Raw genomic sequence first — 824 nt, forward strand, 5'->3', positions numbered from 1 at the left:
GGCTTGGCGAGTGTGGCGCTGCTGGATGGGGGGAGGGGGCCAGGAGACAGCGGAATGGGCAGCACACCTCTGCTCGCGTCAGTGCTCCACCTCTCCACCGCCCACTACGTGGCGCGCGCAGCCAACACACACAAATTACTCCCCCAACTCCGCTTATATTTTTTCCTCTCCCCCACACCAAGAAGGCGTTAGTTTCTTTTTCCACGCTTTTCCTCTGTGTGTTTCTTCTAGTTTCTGTTTTTTGCTTTTCTTTTTCTCTGTTGGTGCCTAAGGGGTGAAGGAGAGGGGGGGGGGTACGACTGTCCTCTCCTGCTCTCCTTCGAAGAAGCGAAAATGTCCTGGCAACACACACACACACACACACANGGGGGGTACGACTGTCCTCTCCTGCTCTCCTTCGAAGAAGCGAAAATGTCCTGGCAACACACACACACACACACACACAGACGATGATTCACCACACAAAGGCAAGGAACAAACACGAAAACAGAGATCATATCAGCACGGAGAGCGAAGGGGGAGTTTCTCTGTTGCATTTCATTCTTTGGTCGACGGCACTGAAGTCTTTTGTCCCGCCTACGCATTCGCTTCGTCTCTTTTTTTCCCCGGCACTACCAAAAATAAGGGAACCTGCCCCAGCCGGTTCACAGCGAGGCAACAACCGAACAGACAAGAACATAATCGATATGTCGAGAGAAACAGGCAGGCTGGGGTGCGAGAGGAAGCAGAAAACGAAGAAGAAAAAAAGGGAAAAAAGTGGGAGCTTCTCAACTACAGTCGTGACCTGATTTGCAAGCACAGATCCGTTCTTCTTTTTTTTTTTT

Source organism: Trypanosoma grayi (genome assembly GCF_000691245.1).
Source record: "Trypanosoma grayi strain ANR4 Tgr_1712_V1, whole genome shotgun sequence".
NCBI classification, from domain to species: Eukaryota; Euglenozoa; class Kinetoplastea; order Trypanosomatida; family Trypanosomatidae; genus Trypanosoma; species Trypanosoma grayi.